This window comes from Rattus norvegicus, chromosome X, assembly GCF_021556685.1.
Source record: "Rattus norvegicus strain SHRSP/BbbUtx chromosome X, alternate assembly SHRSP_T2T, whole genome shotgun sequence".
Taxonomy (NCBI): domain Eukaryota; kingdom Metazoa; phylum Chordata; class Mammalia; order Rodentia; family Muridae; genus Rattus; species Rattus norvegicus.
Window position 1 is genome coordinate 1,811,141 of NC_141554.1, and position 22,124 is coordinate 1,833,264.

A 22,124-nucleotide genomic window follows, 5' to 3' on the forward strand; every position below is an offset into this window, starting at 1 on the left:
GTCTCCACATTCAGGTAGAGTCAGAGAACAACCTCAAGCCTCATCCTCAGGCATGGTCTGTGTTTCGAGACAGGGTCTCTAAATGTCCAGCTTACCAATCATGCCAGCTGTTGTGGTCAGCAGATCCTGGGGATCCTGCCCTTGTTTCCCCAACTGGCATTAGAAGCTTCTTCCACTCACATTTTGATGTGGGTTCTGGGAATCTAAACACAGGTCTTCATGTTTATGAGGTATCCTGGTTAGTTTTCACTGACATCTTGACATAACATAGAAGAGACTTGACATAGAGTCTCCTGGGAAGAGAGAACCTCAACTGATGAGCTGCCTCCATCAGATTATCTTGTGGCCTAATGTGTGAGAGACTGTCTCGACTTACAGTTGATGATGCTGGACCCAGCCACTGTGGGTGTCATCATTCCTAGGCCAGGGTTGGGGCTTAAAGAGAACGCCAACTAAGCATGGGCTAGTGAGTAAGACTGTGAGCAGTATTCCTTTTTAATTCTCTCCTCGAGTTCCTGTCTGACTGCCCACAAAAGCTGGTAATCCATGGTGCAAGCCAAAGAGACGTTTTCCGTCATCAAGTTTTTTTTGGCTAGAGTGTTATATCAAAGCTGTAGAGAGGCCGACTAATATGTGAGGCAGACATTTTACTGACCTAGTGACCGGCTTATTTGCAATCATGCAGTATAAAAGAAAAAGCTTTAGGAATGGGTACCAAATGGCTGACTATTTCTAGGGTGAATACAGAAATCAGATACCACAAAACATATATATGTGTGTGTGTGTGTGTGTGTGTGTTGTATATGTATATAATGTGTGTATGTATTGTATATATGTGTGTGTTTGTATTGTATATATATAGTATATTGTATATATACATTATAATATATCACACGTGTGAAACTGAGTGCACACACACTAATATGTATATGTGTATTTTTAAAATTATCAGTGCATTCCATCTATGTATGCTTATGTGTGCATGCATGCATGTGTGCATATGTTCTTGGTGTGCATATACTTGTGGATATATGTATCATCATGTCTGTATGCATGTAAGTGTATTTCTGTGTTGATGCTACTTAGTCTTGTCCTCCACATCGTAACCAGCCTGCTTACAGTGTCCCTTTAGATGGAGCTGGGTGTCTCCTCCTTCTGGTAGGAAATGATGGACCAAAAGTGAATATGATCATAGACTGGAGACCCCAGCAAAGTTCATACACACATGGTGGGAGTGGCTCTATACTCAGTTAGAAGCAGGTACTCAGGTCTCAGACCTTTTGTCTATGAACCAGAGAAGGACACCTTCCTTCTCTTCTCTCCTTCCCTTGTTTCCATGAAGTGTCCCCATGCTGCTCCTCAGTGTTGCTTGTAGCACGCTCCCGACCTTTTGCCACAAGAATCAGACCTGCACCCGGAGAAACCCAACTGGGCACAGCGGGTATCTGCTGGTCCCAGAATCCAGGTTAACTCAAGCACTCCTGTTGATCACGTAACAGAGCTGTGCTGTCACATGTGGGGGTATAAATGATCGTTCTCACCTGCCTTGTATACCTTGGGCCATTATCTTTCTGGTCCAGGCTTCAGACAACAGCCATACAGTGAGTTTTGCTACTAACTTGCCCTGGGAGAGAGCCAAAAAATTTTTAGTAGATATTATTAAAAGGCGTTTAATCCATAAACACATAACCAGCTGAAATGGGCTGAAAGTGCGGTTGTGACGGAACGGAGGATGTGTGAGGCAGCATTATCTAATAACCACCATTTGCCATAATAAAGATTTATTTTAAATCAAAGCCGATGAGTCAAGTTCTTTTCTTTAAACCTGCTTCTGCCATAGCCCTCCACATCTGTAACCCATTTTACTGCTGTCTCTTCTACTGAGAGCAGAGGCAAAGGCTTTCTATTCTCCCCAATGTTCCAACAGACTCAGTACTGATTCCTTTGGGCACTCCATGGAATGGTACCTTTAAGCCTAAACCCGCAGGTACCATTTGTTGGGGGGTCTTGTGTGGGTTCAATGTCCCCATTTGTGTGTCCAGCTTGAGCTCAGTTCTCACTTCATGTTCTCTTATCTGCGTGATCTCCCAACCCGAATAATTTCAGACAATGTTGTACCCACTTTCTTTTGCCTAGGTGGGGTTCTGTTCTCTTCTTGTCTCTTGGGCATCACAGAAAGTGTCTCACCCACAAGTCCCCAAAATAATTGACAAGGTAAAGCACATCGTTGGGTGACAGCAGGGGTTTTCAGAGCTAACAGGCACAGTGGAAGAAATATTGGTAAGATTTATTAAGTCATGAAGTAGTCCTGGGACTAAAAATATATGAAAATAAAAGAGAGAAACCCAGCTTAAATAACAATGCACATGAGCACACACACACAGACACACAGTCCTTCTACACAAGCATGCACACGCATTCAGGAGTTCACAGTTTACAGACAGTTGTCATCTTCTTCTGTGTGCTGACTGTGTTCACAGCTGGCTGAACTTACTGTGGTAAAGACCGCCACCTCTTTGATTATTAAACCATGCCTTTGCCACCTGGGCATCCAGCTCAGAGATATTGCCTGGCATCCGTGGACTGAGTGCCAATGGAATTGCCTGTGTATATGACTGGATAACATGCAGCCTCCTCTCCAGCCCTTCCTGTCCTTTCTCCCCTCCTTTCTTGGCTAGCTCTTTGGTTCTTAAGCTCAAAGTAGGGGAGAGCTATGGGGAAGGGGAAACCTGTGTCCCAGGAGAAAAGGTGGAGCCATGTTAAGAAGGTAATTGTAGCCAGAGAGGAGGTCTGGGCCCTGGGTTGGCAGCTGATATTTCAAAGGCTCTTGTCTGAGTCATTTATTGACTTCCTCTTCAGAGATAACTATACTCGAAGAAGCAATCCTCTCTATACCCCACCAGCTGGAAAGGAGCTTTCTTTATTGAATTTCCACATTTCATTTTTCATTTTTTGTAACGTGAGCATCATGTGTACTCACGGTTGTGTGCACATGTTTGTGGAGGCTGAAAGACTGGTGTCAGTCTCGGGAACACCACCCACATCATCTAAAACAAGGTATCCCATTGTCCTGGATCTCACCAGTTAGGCTAGGCAGGCTGGCCACCCAAGCCCCAGGATCCACCTGTCTCTACACATGAGCACCTGATTAATAATATACAGTGTGCACACACACACACACCGGGCATTTCCTTCAAAGTAAGAGCTCAGACTTATGGACTACAGAGTTAAAATAATCAAGGAACTGGAGAGATAGTCAAGCGGTTAAGAGCACTGACTGCTCTTCCTAGACGTCCTGAATTCAAATCCCAGCAACCACATGGTGGTTCACAACCATCTGTAATGGGATCTGATGCCCTCTTCTGGTGTGTCTGAAGATGGCTACAGTGTACTCATAAATAAAGTAATAAAAAAAAATAATGCAGTGTTTTTGTGGCTTTCATAAGGCTGCCTCCTTCACTTCTCTTTCTTCTTCTTTTCCTTTTCCTCCTTGTCTTCTAAGGCTTACATATATATATATATATATATATATATATATATATATATATATACATAATGTGTAGGGGTGTTTTGCATGCATGTATAGGTACCTTGGGTATGCCTGGAGTTCAGGAAAGCCAGCAGAAGGTTTTCCCTGAAAGCAGAGTTAAAGATGTGTGGGGGCTGCCATGTGGGTGCAAGACATCAAACATGAGTCCCCTGCAAGATAGTCCAGTGCTTTTAGCTGGTGAGCCGTCTCTCCAGCCCATAGTCTGGTCCGATCCTTAACGGCAGAAGGGATCATGGCCAGTCTTTCTTATCTGGTATGAGGTGGATGCCAGAGTGATCATGAGAACTCCTGAATGAGAAAGGAAGGATGGGGTAGAAGGCTCGTTTCCTACATCCTGCAAGGAAAAGGCATCTAGATTTATAGTTACTGGAGAAAAAGGGACAGCCTCATGCTTACATCAGTCACCTATTGGAGTAAAGGTCGACTGGATTGTCCTCTTCTCTGCTTAACAACACTAAAGAAAATGGATCATAAAGTAGAAAGAAGTCTCCCCACCCCTTTAACCAAAAGAAGTTAGACGTGCAAATTATTTGACAATTAAGGGGTGGGTAATGAGAGAAACTTGATGCCTGTTTTGACTGCAGGTTGACAAGGCTTTTGTAAGCATTTGAGTTGGGGACTGCAGTGGATTTTTGTATTTGTTACCTTTGTCTGGTGGCTTGCACTGCTTGAGTGTCAGCAGTCTTATGAAGGTCAGAGTATGTTGTGGTTAAGGTGGGATAGCAGGAGCTTAAAAATTTGTTAATGACTAGAAATTGGAGAAGGGGGGAAGGTGGCCACTATCTGTTTAATGAGAACTGGAATTTTCCTTGAGCTCTTTTACAGTAAGATGGTGAGTTTTGTGCAGCAGACTCAATGCTTCCCTGTAGGCAATACTGTAGCCCTGTCTGTCAGTGAGAAAACAAAAAAAACGAAAAAACACCACATGAGCAGCAGAAAATCTCCAAGACTGGCTCTTTCTATACAGCTCAGAACCCACCTGCCAAGGGAATGTTACCACCCACAATGGGCTTTACCCTCCTTAGTCAGTGAAAAATCAAAGAAGTTCCTCATAGACATGTCCTCAGACTCACAAACCTCTGGGCAGTGCAGCTGAAGCAGGGGCATTATTGAGATAATTGGATTTTTTTCGTCTGGTGGCTCTCTTCTTTCTTGACTTAAAACCTTCTGTTTGGTTACCAGGTGGGGTAAGGGAGCCCACATAGGAAATGTACTACAGAGTCCAGGTTCACCTCTGCCTCTGGTAATTTTGTTGGCCCTGTGGGAAGCCTTAAGTTCCTCCTCTCTTTCTGTTCCCACTGTCAAACGTTATAACCACTGTGCCGTAAGCACTCTTTCTTGTACATGGAATAAGGACAGAAGTGACTGTTTCATCTTGTAGGTAATGCAGACTGTCCATCCTTATCTTGAGCCTTCCCAGGTCACTGTGGCTTACAGTGATAGAAGAGCCAGATGCTGCAAGCACAGGTTCTTGTGAATAAGTGAGGCCTCAATCCTCCCTGCTGCCCCATGAAGTCTGTTTTAGTTTACTTTCTGTGGCTGTGATAAAATGCTTGGACGGAAAGTAGTGAAGGGGAGAAAACTATTTTGACTTCAACTTTCACATCAGGGAGGGGAGTCAGAGTAGGAACTACAACAAGGTCTTGAGGTTGATGCCACCAAGGGACTCTGCTTGTTGGCTTCCTCCAGCTCAAATAGCTTTCTTATACATCTCAGAATGACCTCCCTAGGGAATGGTGCAGCCAACAGTGGGCTTGGCCCCCCTAAGTCACTGGACAATCAAGGCAATTCCTCATAGGCCTGTCCACAGACCAACAGAATAACACAATAAGACATTTGCTAACCCCCCCTCATGTGTGTGTCTTTCTGTCTGTCTGTCTGTCTGTCTTTTTCTCTCTTCAAGTGATGCTGAGTTGATCATAGGTTATACTTAACCAGTTTTTGCTAACTGCAGCATGCATCTTGCTTTCTTGATTCTGTAGACACATAAACGGTGGAGACATGTGCCCCATGGTGAATCATACCTGATTCTCACCAGGAACTGATATAGATGAGATTTTGGATTTAGGAGTGAGTCAGCACTCTAAAGTATATGGCTATGAAAATGATAAGTGTTTTGAATGCCAGAGGGTAGAATTGGATTAAGTTGGGTTCTCTTTAAAAAGATATGGTGACATCTCTTATGTAAATGGCATGGTGGGTTCCATGGGAAGAAAGAGGAAACAAATTACTCTTTAGAAAGAACTTTATGAAGAAAAAGTCAACACCACAGACATCCATTACAGCCATGACCAGGCCCTGAAGCAGCAGTGAAAAAACTCTGGTCCTGATGGGGAACTTCCTTAGGAGAAATGGTTGCCAAAGGGAGTTGTTTTTTCCTCACTCTTTCGGCTTCAGTGCCTCAGCATGGGCAGTAACAGCATTTGTTCTGGGAAAAGTGAGGTGTGACCGACTCCCTGACGTGGCCCTACTGGATCTTACACACTCTGGAAGACCAGTTTTGCAGATAGTCCTAGTTGGGCTCTGCTCCCTGCTGGGGACAGAGTCTACTGAGTGAGGCCGGAGATGTGGAATTTAATCCACCATCAATTGTTTTAGATGTGTTTTATTTTTCTCATGCATTGCTTTAGAACAGGCCTCTTTATCACGGACCACTGGTCTGTGTAATTCATCAGCAAAGGAAAATGCTCAAATGGCTTTCTTTCAGACTAGCAGGATTTTAAAAGGTGGTTATTTAATTACAGGCTACTCGTTAGAGGGACAGATAAGCCTAATAGAGCATTTTATTTAGTGGGGGATTGACACCTGAGGCACAGCATATGTGTGTGTGTGTGTGTGTGTGTGTGTGTGTGTGTGTGTGTGTGGTGACATAAGTAACACTGTCAATTTCTCCCTGTCTAGTCTTCAGGTTTGATGCTAACTTGGAACTTTTAATGTGTCTTCAACCTCTCCCCTACACCTTTGCCTTCATCTCTTTCCCTCATCCTTCTCTCCTTTTCTCCATACTACAGGGAGGGACACCAGCTTTCAGTTCACAGGGTAAGAATGCCCAAGTTTTGAAGATGCAGCCAGTCTTCTCTGTAGCTCAGAGGCTGCAATCAGAACATGTCCACCTCTGAATTAGTTCTGCTGATAAAAGAGATACTCTGTTCTGGGTGCAAGCACAGAGCATGTGGGGATGGAACCTTTTCTGTGAGAGAATATCCCTTTTGACACTGAGACACACACAGAAGAAGGCAGGGCATGAAGGTTGCGATAGACCATATCCTGATGGGGACTGGGAAGATAACTCAGTGGGCAAGAGCCTTTGATCTGCAAGCATGAAGAGTTAAAATTCTCTCTGCACCTTTGTAAAAATCCAGGCATGGCTAATCATGTCTACAACATTGTAGGATGGAGGCAGGTGGATTGCCAAGAGCATCCTGGCCAGCCACACTAGCCAAAACGGTGGGCTGGGATTCATTGAGAGATGGAGAGTAGTGTGGAAGAAAATGCACATTCTACTCATCTCTGCACGTATGTACACACGTATGTGGCCTCCCACCTGAAAACAGGCACTCAACTCATACACACAAATGAATCCCCCAACCACACCCCTGTTGAACCCAAGTTTAGCTGCTCTATAACCTATGTGACTGAGTATTCTAGCAACACGAAATTTTACATTCTAGTTGTTTTGTAAACCCCATTTTCTGTTCAGTTAACAAACACAAGAAGCTAAACTTATGATTTCCCAGGCTCGAGATGTTGTGGCATAGCTTTTGGTCTTTCTGGAACAGCATCTGTCTATCAACAAAGTGACTTCAACAGAGGGACTTTCCAACTTGTGACAAGTAGTAATTTGAGGGTTTTAACTGGGTGTGTTGTGTGCTCATTTTTCCTTTTGAGAAGTAGATAGTACAGAATGTACAACATCACTCGGTTACAGGATGAACAACACATCAGAGCCTGGGAACAGTGAATTTTTTGTCACTGGGGTCTTGTGCATGTGGCGTATGTTAGGACAGTGGATCTGAGAGAGAGAGAGAGAGAGAGAGAGAGAGAGAGAGAGAGAGAGAGACAGAGACAGAGACAGAGACAGATACAGAGAGACAGAGAGACAGAGAGAGACAGAGATTGAGCTTGATCTTAAAATATCTGTTCAATGTATAATGTGATCAGAATACTATACCTCATACTTCAAATGTATACAGTCTCCATTTGTCAAGAATACTCAATAAATCTCAAAAAGGAAGGTAAAGGGGAGTTGGGTCAGAAAGTTCTGGAAGGGGCTAGGGAGAGAGTCTAACAGTTAAGGACTCGCTGCCCAGAATCTTACATAGATGCCCCGTGGATGTGGAGACTATCCTATAATTCCAACTTGTAAGGCAGAGGCAGGATGCCCAGAGCAAGCTGTCTGGAAAGATGACCCACACCAAAAGGAGCTTTGCCTGTGAGTGGGAGTTGCTGTCACAGTGAACAAGACAGACAAGACATTAAGGATATTTCCTGAATGTACCTTGGTCTTCCACATGTGTGTGCATGCTCATGTGTTAACTGGGTGACTAATTATTTCTCTCTCTTTCTCTCTCTCTCTTTCTCTCTCTCTCTCTCTCTCTCTCTGTTACACACAAACAGAGTCTCTCTTACACACACACACACACACACAAACACACACACACACACACACACACACACACACACACACACACACACACACACACACTGAACAAAAAAGTTAAGTTCTGGAAGAGGGATGCCCAGACTGGATGGATAAAATAAGAAATAACAAATTGTGTTGGAACTCACTGTGAAGGAATAGGAGGACCAGAGGGAGAGTTGTGAGTGTGGCTGTCTGCTTGTGCCAAAGTGTAAGGCCATATAAACCCAGTGCCACCTCCTCCAGGATCCCAAAGCCATAGCTCTAGCTGAGGTATATTTAGTCAGTGATGTCGGCTGTGTGTGTGTGTGTGTGTGTGTGTGTGTGTGTGGTCAGTTTTGGGGGTGAATGTGACCACAAGCCCATGCTCATCGGTTCGCGATCCTAAAAGTGCTTTGGGCCCCATCTTAAGTCATCACTGCTCTCAGTGCATGAGGTTAATTGTCTTTCAGAAAGCATCTTAATCGGGCTAATGGTGCATTACATCACAAGGACGTTTTCTACTGTAGATAAAATAAACACATATATTTTAGAATAAACAGAGACTTGAAAAATGTAAGTGGAAAAAATATCACTACTGATTTTGCATTAAAAAACACATTTATTTTAGAATTCTCTAGGATAGTTGCAATTTCCCATATAACCTACACATGATTTCCATATATTAGCATCTTACATAATAATATGAAAATAATTAAGAGAAATTAACCTTTGGAAAAAAAAGTACATTTTTCTTCCCAGCTCCTGCTCGCACAATGACAACTCTGAAAGTAAGTATTTATTAATAAATTCCTAAGCCACAAACTTTGGCTCATTCCCGGACTTACTTATTTAACCCATTCAAATTATTCTGTGTCTTCTACATGATTATATACTGTTCTTTCATACCCTTTCTTAGTATCTTCCTCAAAATCTCCTTTAGCATCTGCCACAGCGTCCCTCCCTGGGTCTCCTTTTATACACTATTTCCCAGAATCCTCTCTTGCTGCCAGTGTTCCGCCTTCTATTTTCTGCCTCAGCTCATAGGTCATAGACTTTTTTTTTATTGACAGGTGATGCTTAGAAGAGATTCTCTCTACAAACCTTGTGCATTAACATAAACTAAATGACTCATTTTAAGTTCTCATTTTTACATTTGTCCATGGTCTTTTTTTGTGTCATGTCATGTGGCTGCAGTGCCTGCAAAGGCCAGTAGACGGAGACAGATCTCCCAGAGCCAGAGTCAGTTTTGAGGATGCTAAGGGTTCTGAGTAGCTGAGCCATATCTCCAGCCCCTAAACGACACAATTTTGTCACAGCAAGGGGAAAACTGGACACTACTACTCCTATGCCTTTTCACACTGTAGGTTCCAATCCACACTTTATTTAGAAACTAAGTGTCCTGTAAGTGTATTAAAGTTTTTTTATTACCACTTCGGGTGGTACCTATCCCTGCATTTCCCCTAGTTTTTGAAGGTTGTCAAGGTATGAATGGCCCGTTTTCCATGATCTTTGCTTATGGTCCACCTTTCTGATCTACTGAGCCTCCGTACCCGATCCTTTAGGTCCTCGATATGTGATGATACCCCCACCCTTGTGGATTCATGCTTTTGAACACTGATTTACAATTTTTCTTGTGCAGCCGTAGGGAGGTTTGGCACCAACTGATTTCATTCAGCTTGTGCTATGTAACAGGTAAAAATCCGCTGAACTTTAAAATATGCATTTGAAGAATTTAATGTTATATAGATAGTATTATGATATGGTGTGGAATTTAAATATTTCGCCACCTGGGAACTGAATTTAGGACGTTGTGTAATCTTTTAAAAACCATTCTCTGGTTTTAAATTTTGGTGTGTGTGCGTGTGTGTGTGTGTGTGTGTGTGTGTGTGTGTGTGTGTGTGTGTATGTGTGTTCATGTGTTTCACAGTGTCCAGGATCCCATCTACAAAATCTGCACAGATAAATCCCAGAATAGATGGGTGGAGACTCTGGAAGCTCCCCTACTCCAATTGAGAAACTACTGGCAACTGATGACTACAGGGCAGAAGGCCTGTTTTCTTCATGGATTTGGCTCCTGACGGCTGTCCATGCTCCCCTGGATGTCTGTACCAACCCCACACATCTAGTCAGAACGAAATGGACTCAGCAGTTTCTATTAAATGCAGATGGAATTAGGAGGGAGGAAAGGTGAGGGATTTGAAGGGAGGGGATGGGAATATATTTACTCAAACACATTACGTGTACGTACCAAGTTCTTAAGGAAAAAAATTTAAACAAAGTAAATAAATAAGTAAATAAATCTGCTCATGTTTGCACATGTGCATGGGTTTATGTGTGTGTGTGGGGGGTGGTTGCACCACCCTGCAACAAGAGGATACCATGCAGTATCTTTCTCTATGTCTTTCTGCCATTTTATTTTGATGCACTGTGGTGGTTTGAATACGCTTGACCCATGGGAAGTGCCACTAGTAGGAGGTGTGGCCTTGTTGGAGAAAGTGTGTCACTATGTAGGCCAGCTATGAGGGCTCCTAGTGTTCAAGCTCTGCCCAATGAGGAAGAGATATGCTGTTACTGGGTGACTGTGGCTGCAAGTCTCTTTCTGGGCTGCATTCGGATTAAGATATTGAACAATCTCCAGCATCATGTCTACCTGGACTCTGCCATGCTTCCCACCATGATAATAACAGACTGAACCTCTGAAACTCTAAGCCAGCCTCAATTAAGTGTTTCCTTTATTAAGAGTTGCCTTGGTCATGGTGTCTCCTCACAGCAATGTAAACCTAACTAAGACATATGGTGTCTTTGCCTGATCCCAAACTCTCATAATTTCATCCCGGCTGGAAGCCTGCAAACCTTAATGATTCTGTTGCCCCTTCCTGTTCCCAGGGTTACAGGTTTCCCCTGCCTGTTTAATGATGACTGAGATCTGAGTTCAGGTCTGCTTAGGCAGCAAGCGGTTTCAACCACCCATCCTCCTAAGACCTATCGTGTGGTTTTTAGTGTTTACAAGAGCATTACGGTCAACATGCAAACACAAATTAGAGATGGTAAGTGAATCTTGACTGCACCTTGTTTCGGTATATTTGAGTTGTTTCAGTGTCTTGATTTCACCTTGTTTCGGTATATTTGAGTTGTTTCCGTGTATTTGAATGATTGCTGAGGATTGGGAGACTTAGCATGAGATGGGAAGGAGAAAATGAGGATGCAAAGATCTATCAGATCCCTGCCACTTGCCCTTGCATTAAACATTTCATATTTAAAAACAACCACAACCACCACCAACGACAACAGTCAGCAACAAGGCATGCATGCAACAGACTGGCAGAGAAGACACTAAAGTGCATTACATACCTGTAACCTCACTTTCTCCACTAAAGCCTCATATATTGTGCTGATGGATTTTGTTGTCAAACCCTGATGATTAATCCCTAGATGGGAGCCCCCTTAACACCGAGATGAATGACACCGTGGGCGATGGGATAGGCAGAGCTTGCGATTTTCTTTCCTTGTAAAGTCAACCGAGTAGGGAACTAATAACGACAGCTCACATATATAAATAAAAGAGCCTTTCACACTGACGATTGGAATTGTTACTATATATCCCTTTTCTTTGCATTTCTTTCACTAGTGTGTTGTTTTCAGTGCCATGCTTGCTACATAGAAAACTGTGCATGTTCTACACTATGTATCTTTTGGGGGTGCACTCTATAAGCTAAAGACTAAATCAATTCATATCAAAGGGTTCCTCCCTGTCCTGTTTACAGAACTGAAATTAAACTGTTTTCACAAAACATTTCTTCACACTTGCCTGGCTCATTGTTGTTTGGGCTTGAGTGTGAAATTTCTCCAGGGTCTCAGCTGTGGGAACACTTTGTCTGAAGCTGATGGCACTGTCTAGGAAGGTTGTGGAACCTTTCAGACTGTGCCTTAGGAAATGTAGGTCACTGGCGAAGGAAGGAGGGAGCTTGCTGGTTTGGACCGAACTCTTGGCTGCCTGATACACCCATATATAAGCAGGGCTCATGCAGGCTCTCAGTGACACAGATCAATGCACTGTTGCCATGTGGTCATTGCCAGGACAGTCTGAACCCAATGACTGTGACTGTGTGCCCTAAACAAACCTCTATTCCTTTATTTTGATTGTGTCATGAATTTTGACACCTTGACATAAAAATAATGTAAGTGTACATCTGCATGTCTCTGTGTGTGTGAGAGAGAGAGAGAGAGAGAGAGAGAGAGAGAGAGAGAGTGAGACAGAGACACAGATAGATAGACAGAGAGACAGAGAGACAAGAGATAGAAAGAGACCGAAAGAGGGAGAAAGTTCATTACATTAAGTATGTATAATTTGCTCCTTGAATCATAAGGCAGTCAATTGGTTTGATTTATGTTCAATATTTGAATTCTTTAGAGCCATACAGCCTTATATTACATAGCTAAAGCTAATAGTTTAAATTTTCTATTAAGTAATAAATTGTCTTTATCCTTGAGAATATCATACATGTATACAATGAAACATGGCCATAACCTCTTCCATTTCACCCTCTGCTCTCCCCAAATTCCCTGCCAATAACCATCTCTCAAAATTCATATCCTCTTTCCCAACCTATAACCACTAAGCCTAATAAGCATTGGTTATGTACTAATTGGTATGTGACCATCTACAGGAATGTGGGAATTCTACCAGTGACCAAACCCTCAGAGAACAATGATTCTTTTACACCAGCAGCCATCAGCACCAGAAAGCTCCTCAGTAAGGGATTCTGTCTAGTTGTTGGTCCTTTATATACCTATGCAGGTGACCACAGCTGCTGTGAGCTCACAATTGCGGCACTCATGTCATGTCCTGAAGGCAGCAAACCACAGCACTTCTTCCCACACTCTTGGTCTTACACTCTTCCATGCTTCCCGAGTCACAGGAGTTAAAAGAGACTGAGTATCATCCATAACTGGGTCATCTTTATTGCTTCCCACGCTAAAATGCTCTCTTAAGAAACATTATTTTAGGGCTGGATAGATGGCTCAGTAGTTAAGAGCACTGACTACGATTCCAAAAGGCCTGAGTTCAATTTCCAGCAACCACGTGGTGGCTCACAGCAATCTGTAATGGGATCTGATGCCCTCTTTTTGTGGTGTGTCTGAAGACAGTGACAGTGTTCTCACATACATGGAATAAATAAATAAAACTTTAAAAAAATAATCTTTATTTAAATTTTTACTGGAACCAGAAACTTTTTCTTTTTAGAAACCTTTATAACATTTACACACACACACACACACACACACACACACACACACACACACTCACACACAAACACACACACAAACACACACAAGCACACACACACAGAGAAAGAGAGAGAGAGAGAGAGAGAGAGAGAGAGAGAGAGAGAGGGAGGGGGGAGGGAGAGAGATCGATCTAAAGGACTAAAATATACTCCTAAGTCAAAGATAAAGCCCAGACACTTGTCAACAGGATTGTGGAGAGTTAATGGTGGAATGACCATGGAGCCTCCAGAAGGCAGGATCCAGAGACAGTGGCTCTACCAGGTAGGACATCTACTGTTTTTTAATGCCATCATGACCAGGATTGGTGAGCTGCAGACTAGCCATGTGGGTGTTAGCCTGCAAAGTGCACTTTGTATGGAGACTGAAGTGTTCTGCCCAGGCTGCCTTGGTTCCCTCTCACGTCTAAGATTTCTAGGAGAGTAGGAAATGTTTCACCAGGTTCAGTGGTATTATACAAACTGCAGTCATGGGTCACTTTCTCTGCTGTTAGCTGTCTGTGGAGTTTGGCTCCAACATTCTTCAATAGCCTTGAAAGGGTTTCTATTTAACTCATTCTAGGCTGATCTGTCTTTGTTTTCCATAAAGGTTCTGTGAGATAGATAGTGATCTGCTCCTAGAAGTAAAGCAATGCCTTGACCTTCTGAATCTTCCCAATTGAGTCCTTGGCTGAGGTTCGTTAGAACGTCAACCTCCTCCCAACAGATATCTGTGCCTGGAAATATATCCTTTATGTAGGTCTATTCTTCTGGTGTGTGTGTGTGTGTGTGTGTGTGTGTGTGTGTGTGTGTGTGTGTGTGTGTGTGTATGCACATGATGGTATCACAGAGAAGGCTGTCGAATCTGCCATTTATTTTTTTACACTGTGTGTGGTTTCCTATTTAAACTTGTTCTTAAGTTTCGTAAGAGTTTCCGTACAATCTTCATTTTTAGGGAGAAGATCTTCCAAATGCGTCTTCCTCTGGTCTCAAGAGATGAGAATGAGTCATTAGCATGGAGGGCTGAATGAGAGCTGCTGGTTGGTTCCCAGTGATGCTGTGGGCCCTAACTTTGTAAGCTCGGCCCTGTGCGCCAGCCAGAGCCTCTGTGTTCTTTGCGCCCCTCCTTGGGAGGTGAAGTATGCATTGTTTGTACTGTTTGCCCTAGCACTGAGCCTCTTTTGAAATTGTTTTCCCTGCCTCCCTAGACACAGTGCAGTGTGAAGTCCTTCCACATGGAAAATCGCTAGCCACATTGAACAGGGGAGAAGGGAGATTCAAAATAAAATACAAATGAAGAAAGCAGAAGTGACAGCCATGTATGCGATAACCCGGCAGCTAAGGGGGTGCGGAAACGTGCAGTTGGCTGCAGAACTTGCAAAATTTGAATGGGACTCATTCCTTTACACAGCTTACATAATTTACCACGAAATATTCGGTTCCTTTGATGGCTATCTTTCTGTAAATCCTCAATTGGGCTGTGTGTCTTCGTGTATATCTCTGCATGTGTGTGTGTCTGTGTGTAAGTCTCTGTGTCTTTCTCTCCTTCTGTGTCTGTCTCTGTCTCCCTCTCTCCCCCTCCCAATTCCCTTGCCCCTCCCCCTCCCCTTCTCCTTCCCTCCTCCCTCCCTCCCTCCCTCCTTCTCTCTCTTTCTCTTTTTTTGTTTGTGTTTGTTTGTGTGTGTGTGTGTGTGTGTGTGTGTGTGTGTGTGTGTGTGTGTACGTTCAGAGATTGTCCACAGATACAAGTGGCTATTTTGCTACCAGTCTTTGGCAATTTTGCTGTGATAAACTCTGAAAAGGAGGATGATCTTCCGATCCATTCCCTGTTGCTGGTCTTTCCCGTACAAGTCTTATGAATTCTCCTTTCTTGGTTCTATAGATTTCCTCTAGTTCGTTTTACCACACCCCACCTCCATGCTTTTCTTAGTTTGCTTTCATATAGTGGGAACCTCCGAAATTTCAAACTCATTACTTTTGCGGCGTTTTTCCGCCTGAGAAACCACATAATCTGGAAGCTTGTGCTAAAACTGGACACTTAAAATTTATTCGTTATTAGAAATTGTGTTTAAATTTAAAAATCATTTCCTCATTTGTGTGGGCTCATCCGACATGTTAATAGGCAGTGGTTACTGATTGATCATGGCGCCCTACACTTCCAACCTCACACAGACTCTGACAAGGATTACTTCCGGTGCTGTGTGACTTATTTTTTCGCCTTCCAATGAAGGTGCAGACTTGAGCCATTTCCGGTGTCAGCACTTAAATCACATAGTTCCGGTTTCTCACATGCTTCCAGTATCTAGGTTGTGTCCTTTTACATGGGACATCCGCGGCACGGCACAGCATTCCCTTGGTCTGAGCAAGAGGGATCTCTGGTTTGGATTGTTTTCTCTGCCCAAAGTACATGGGATTAAATTCGCAGACCCCAGGAGTCTATAGTGGCTTCTGTGAACTCTGTGTTGTTATTATCTTTTCAAATCCTCTTAGTTCTTGGCCGAGTCGCTGACAGCTGCCTCGCTCTGTGAACTGGCTGCCGTCCTTCTATTACAGCAATTTGATCGATATGTCGCCTTCATTTTTTAGCTCTCCTAACTCCATTTTCTGAGAAAGGCTACTTCTCTCTGTGCGCATGGCCTCAGGTGTTGGACGCTACCTCTTAGGAGTTCTCAGGCCCTTCCTTTGTGGCTCTGCATCCCTGCAGACAAGGACCTAAAGTCTTTGAAACAAAATTCAGTAAGTCCACGGTGGCTTTTTCATGCCTTTTGAGAAATCCGAGGACAAGTCTTTCCACTGGCAGCTATTCACACACATTAAACTCTTAAGTCGAGAAATCCAACTTGCGTTTTAATCCTAATATCAACAAACACATGAGTTACCAGTAGATTTATTGAAAGAATCAAGTATGATTTGGACACTCCTTTGTCTCTCTCTCTCTCTGGAACACAATTTTTCCTCTTTGAAAGCTAAAATTTCTAATTTTATTCAAGTCCATTAAAAATCCACATTATTCTTAATTTTTTGATGGGAATGACTTTAGTTATCTACAGACTGACCTGCTCCACCCCCCTCTTTCCATGACTAAAAGGAAGGCTATTTTAAAAAACAGTTCTGCCTAATGAAAACCTAGTTTTTTCTTTTGTCAAATATTATTTCTTGACTTCTGGATTTTTTTTAATACCAACAAGGCAACAACTGTTCTGTAGATGTCTCCCCCACCCCCATATTACTTTATTCTTTGGTAAAGGGTGAGCCCCCTCTATGCTCATTATCAAATGCTTCTGATTCGATTTGTGGAAAAAAGCAACCTACTGTCTGTCTTTTTCTAGTGGTGTTCCTTTTCAGGGACTGAGAAATACCAAAGCCTGCCTGAGAATTAGGATTTTTCAAAAGTCTCATCTCATTTTGGATTCCAATTCCAAAGTTGACATTCATTAAGGGGAACGAATATGAACTTCCCATCACGGTTGGGATGTGTATTATTATTTCTTGTTATATTTATTTTCCCTTTGTGACTTGAGATGTAAGCTACCCACAGAAAAAAAGAGCTATCTAACCAAGTCCCCATCTTCCCCTCTCTGTAAGTTGAGATTTATAAGGCTGAAAGGAGAATAAAGGAAAATGAAGTGAGTATGTAGATGTTGTCCACGTACTTCCTAGAACAAGAAACAGACAGAGACATGTTCCATGAACACGTGTATCAGCTGGAGCAATGAAACTGCAGGATCCCTGGCTAGATCTAAAATATCTGTAAATGGTGTTTGTGTGTGTGTGTGTGTGTGTGTGTGTGTGTGTGTGTGTGTGTAAACCTGGGTGTATGTGTATATGTATATATGTATGTATGTCTTAGGGTTTTACTGCTATGAAAAGAAACCATGACCAATGCAAGCCTTACAAGGACATTTATTTGGGGCTGCCTTATAGGTTCACAAGTTCATTCTATTATCATCAAGGCAGGAGCATGGCAGCATCTAGGCAGGCATGATGCAGGAGGAGCTGAGAGTTCTACATCTTCCTCTGAAGGCTGCTAGAAGACTGGCTTCCAGGTAGCTAGGTTTAGGGTCTTAAAGCCCATGCCCACAGTGACACACCTACTCCAAAAAGGCCACAGCCACTCCAAAAAGTCCAAACCTCCTAGTAGTTCCACTCCTATTTGGCACTATTTGTCTTTAAACATGAAACTTATTCATAAAACTGTTCAATGGACAACAGGTAACTTTAATGAAATACGTACAAAAGTATTTGAAAAATAGACAGGAAGATCTGTGCCTTAGTTACTGTTCTATTGCTGTGAATAGACACCATGACCAAATCAATTTATGACAGGAAACATTTAATTGCAGTCTTACAGTTTCAGAGGGTGAGTCCATGGACCATCGTGGTAGACACCATTGCAGCATGCTGGCAGGCAAGCAGGAATGGCTGAAGTAGATCATGTGAGCTCACATCCTGCTCCCCAGATGAGAGAGAGAGAGAGAGAGAGAGAGAGAGAGAGAGGGAGAGGGAGAGGGAGAGGGAGAAGGAGAAGGAGAGGGACAGGGAGGGAGGGAGAGAGGAAGGGAGAGAGAGAGAAGCCTGGTGGGCTTTTGAAATCTCAAGGCCCCCACGTCCCACTCACCCATCTCTTTTAACAAAAACACAACTCCCAATCCTTTCTAAACAATCCACAAACTGGAAACCAAACACATTCAAGTATTTGAACCTCGAGGGTCACACTTATTCAAAATCCTGAAGTATGTTTTTTTTTTCTTTTAAAAGAAATCAAGTAATGAGTGCCCATCACATTTGGTAGTATATTTTACCATTACATTTCATTACTCAGAGGTTAGGGTTATTTGCATAACAAGTATCCAATCCAGCCATCATTCTCCCATAAGGCAAATGCATCATACCTCCCCCCTTTCTACTTGATTATCCACGTAGGGGTTACAGAAACATATCCCTTCATCCTGATTTATTTCAAAGCATGGAACGCTATTGATGTGCAATTAATTGCTATTCATAATGGGATAAAACAGAAGCCAACATGATTGAGTGTATTGTTGCTGGGAGCTGAAGATTTCCCTTCCATTTAATAAAACATGACAAATATGATTTTTAACGCAAGCCTAGAAACCCCAACAAAGCCTTTAGTTTATATTTGTTTCAATATTTCCAGATCATTCTCTGTGATACACAGCAACCTAGAGGAGGAGAATTGTGTGGAGTCACTGACACACACTCAACAAAGGATTCGTTTGCACAATAAGGAGATATATCCTGTTCTCTGAGAGTTGCCCCCAGGACTCCCAATGATCTAAAAGTACTCAGGTTCCTTGGATAAAACGACACTGCATTTGCATATAACCTATGCAAGCCTCTTGTATACTCTAGTCATATTTATATGTGTGTGTGTGTGTGTGTGTGTGTGTGTGTGTGTGTGTGTGTGTACCTGTGTGCATAAAGACATGTAAGTTCAGAGGCTAAGGGAGGGTAGAGCGTGTTCTTCTCCTTCACCACCTACTGTATTCCCTTGTGACAGGGTCCCTTGCTGAACCTGAGGTGAGGTAAACTGTGCTCCTGTTCTCATACCAAGCACTGGTTAATGCATGTGTAACCACACACTTGGCTTTACCCCTCTGCCATTTCCCCAGAACCTCCTACACTTTAAATAATCTCTGAATTACTTTTGTACTTAATGAAATGAAATCATGAGGGTCTGTTATTTAGGAGATGACAAGAAAAATTGTTTGTATGTGTTCAGTACAGATATGGTATTTTAAAAACCACTTTTATTAGTTCCTTGAGAACTTGGTACATTATATATTGCAAAAATCTACTTTTCATTTCTCTTCCTAACTCTTCCCAGATCCATCAACACCTAATCCCTTCTCCCAACTTCAAGCTCTCTTTCTGCCCTCTGTAATAACCCACTCAAATCATTTATGCTGCCCATAAATTCATGGGCATTGGGCAAGCCACTGGAGCCTGGCCAGCTTATCACCAGCTATATCTTTGTATAAAACTGACTCTCCCTTTCCTGTCTTCTAGGGCTGAGGGATAGTGGTCCTGTCGTTTATAGAAGACACTGCTTTGTTCTGGTTCTCGCTAGGAATTGTATCTTATATTTCCACTCCCTCTTCCTTGAAGGTTCCTAAGACTCAACTCCTTCACTTTTTGCCTCTCTCTGTGAGTCTGTGTATATGCATGAGTGTCTATTTTATAGATGTCCCATTTTACATTCAAACCAACACATGGAAGGGGGAGTCTTTACAATTGACTGCTTAAGGTATCTCACCCCAGACAAAATGCTGCAATGCAGACATGGTGTAGCAAGTACGAGAAAGAAATAGGAGATGTTGAGAAACCTACCCAGCTGTTTCTAGTGTGAGGTGAAGTTTAGACCTCTGACACAACTTCTGGCCCTACCTTATGGGTTTAAGATACACGTTGTCTCAGTACAATGTTCAAAGGTGGGACTATGAAAAGCAAATGGACCCTGTGGGCTGTAATCAATGAGTTCATCTGTTGATAGATGTGTATGAAGTTGGTGGGAAACTAGGAGATAGAAAATTAAGGTACTTGGTCGTTTGGAACATGTCTTGGAGGGTGTTTTTCTATCCTTGATCTCTTCCTGATTTGGTGCTTCTTGGATGCCAGTGAGGGTAGCAGTTGAGGTCTACCGTGCCCCTTTCATGGACATGTGACCATGGACTGAAACCTATCAAACCATATACCAAAATAAGTTTGTTTACTATGTGAGTTGCTAGGCAACTTGTAAGAATGATGAATGGGATTAACATGAATGTGGCCAAAAGTGATGCTGACCATACCAGTTCAGGTCCGGATTTGATGTATGAGGACCCATGACTAAATCCTTTAAACTCTTTGTCTGGAGGCTGCACGCTAAGAGAAGACCCTATGTTTCCCTAGTGGATTTATCCAGACGATTCTGCCAATGTATCTGTTGTCTTAGCAAATCAAGAACCTTGCTGCTTACAGCTCTGGTCCTTCTCCTGACTTCACTTCTGTGTTTTTAATAGACTTCTATTATGAACTAGTGGGAAATAAGTATTAAAAAAGGGAAGGCTAGCAAGCACAAGGCCGTGGGTTCGGTCCCCAGCTCCAGAAAAAAGAAAAAAAAAAAGGGGGGGGAGGAAGCTATAAATTTTGCTGTAAAATCATTACATTACACACTTAAAATAAATGGATTTTTAAAGTATGTAAATTATACTTCAATAAAGCTTGGCCAACTATGATGCTTGTCCTGTGATTTGCTATTTTTCATAGTTCCTGTGACTTTGCTCTTAATAGTAGTGGGTTTTATCACAGTTGACTCAGACACCAGTGTAACCATGCAGGGAGAACACTCCATTCCGTCAGGGAAAAAAAATCAAGTAAAATTCATTGGCTTTTTTGATGAGGGTTTTTCTGGTCACAGCTGAGTTGGATGGAAGTTGTACAGCTATTGGCTGAGAGTAAAGATGGAGAGAGCACAATGTTTATGGGGATAACTGAAGGTTGTGCTCATGAAAGGACTGAGTCACAGAGTACAGTTGCAGATACTCCAGCGGCTGATGGATCTGAGGCCTATGGACCTTGCAAGACTGCCATTATATGTTTTGTGATGTCATGCCGAGTGTGAGATAAGGCTAGATGAAGTGGAAAAATTTTGGTTTCTTTGGAAAGTCACTTGTGTCACAGGATGTTTTTCTGGAAGCTATGTTAGGAGAGGATGTTTTCCTGAAGCAGACACATGAGAAGGCATATGATATTTTGCTGGAGCACACGTTTGAAGGGGGACAGGATGTTTATGGAGAACATAAATGTAATCGCACAGAGAGGGAGAGGACAATTTAACATTGCTACACCTTGTAAGGCTTCAATGGTCTTTGCTGGACTTCATTCCATAATGAGAAATGCACAAAAGAAGCTGTGCTATTCGGGCTTCTTCTGGCTGCTTCTGCTGCTTCTTGTTTGTTTGTTAGAACCTTGTGGTCTCTGCCAGATCAAGGCACTGCTACTGCTTCGTGTTTTGCTTTTGCTAATGGGCCGTACTGCACAATGAAGATTGGAGTTACCCCAAAGAATTCCTTCTAAATAGGTCCACAACTCTCTCCTTTTCCTATCAACTTTCTCTCTCTGCTACCTCTGGATGGTGGGCTAGAAGGGTGGTTGAAGTGCTTAAGAACCCTAAATAAAGAAGGTTTTGAAAAAATCTAAGCGTACAGATAGATTCATGGGTTTTGAAAAAGGGTTATGTCTCCTGCTGAGAGGAAATGATATGTAGGTTGTGACTTTTTGGTTCTGTGGTCTACTGTGACCCATTAAATGACCAGTGACTTACAGTCTCCCAGTAAGTGTAGCATACACTAAAATGCTTTTTCTTGGCATTGGGAGCTGTAGAATGTATTCATTTCTTGTCATATATTCTCGAGTATTCATGTTGGTAAAAGTAGTTACTCTTCAGTTCTGCCATACAGGAAGTGGGTCTATACACTGAGAGAAGAGAGTGACTGGTGGTGAGTATGTAACATGGAGTAAGAGAAACATTACAGTGCTTGGTCTCTCGCACTTTTTTTTTTCCCAACTTGACAATCTGGAATCAACTGAGAAGAGAGAACAATTCAAGAACTGCCTCCATAAGATTAGTCTTTGGGTAAGCCTATGGAACATTTTCTTGATTAATGATTATTATGGGAGGGCCCAA